Below are 1,043 nucleotides of genomic sequence, written 5' to 3'. Positions count from 1 at the left end.
ATTCGTTTGTTAAGTCTAATAGTTTTTTGATGGAGTCTTTAGGGTTTTTTATGTACAATATCATGTCATCTGCAAATAAGGACAGTTTTACTTCCTCTTTTCCAATTTGGACGCCTTTTATTTCTTCTTCTTGTCTAATCACAATGGCTAATACTTCCAGTACTATGTCGAACAGGAGTGGTGAGAGTGGGCATCCCTGTCTTGTTCCTGTTCTTAGGGGAAATGATTTTAGTTTTTGCCCATTAGGTATGATGTTGGCTGTGGGTTTGTCATATAAGGCTTTTATTATGTTGAGGTATGATCCTTCTATTCCCACCTTGCTGAGAGTTTTTATCAAAAATGGGTGTTGGATTTTGTCAAATACTTTTTCTGCATCAATTGGTATGACTATGTGGTTTTTTTCTTTCAATTTGTTTATGTGATGTATCACGTTTATTGATTTGCGGATATTGTACCATTCTTGCATCCCTGGGATAAATCCTACGAAGCAATTTCTTCACCGATACAGCTCCTAGGGCATTGGCAACTAAAGAGAAAATAAATAAATGGGACTACATCAAAATAAAAAGCTTCTGTACAGCAAAAGAAACCATCAACAAAACAACAAGAAAGCCCACTGCATGGAAGAACATATTTGCCAATATTATCACTGATAAGGATTTAATCTCCAACATTTATAGGGAACTCATACAATTTAACAAAAGGAAGATAAACAATCCAATCAAAAAATGGGCAAAGGACCTAAATAGACACTTTTCAAAAGAGGACTTTCAGAAAGCCAAGAGACATATGAAAACATGCTCAAAATCACTAGTCATCTGAGAGATGCAAATCAAAATGAGGTACCATTTCACACCTGTCAGAATGGCTATCATCAACAAATCAACAAACGACAAGTGCTGGTGAGGATGCGGAGAAAAAGGAACACTGGTGGTGGGAATGCAGACTGGTGCAGCCACTACGGAAGATAGTATGGAGTTTCCTCAAAAAGTTAAAAATGGAACACCCATTTGACCCAGTGATCCCACTTCTAGGACTATATC

The sequence above is a fragment of the Myotis yumanensis genome, unplaced genomic scaffold (genome assembly GCF_028538775.1).
Source record: "Myotis yumanensis isolate MYYU_CA2020_CCGP unplaced genomic scaffold, mMyoYum1.0.hap1 SCAF_3, whole genome shotgun sequence".
Lineage (NCBI taxonomy): Eukaryota > Metazoa > Chordata > Mammalia > Chiroptera > Vespertilionidae > Myotis > Myotis yumanensis.
Note: the sequence above shows the minus strand (reverse complement) of the source record.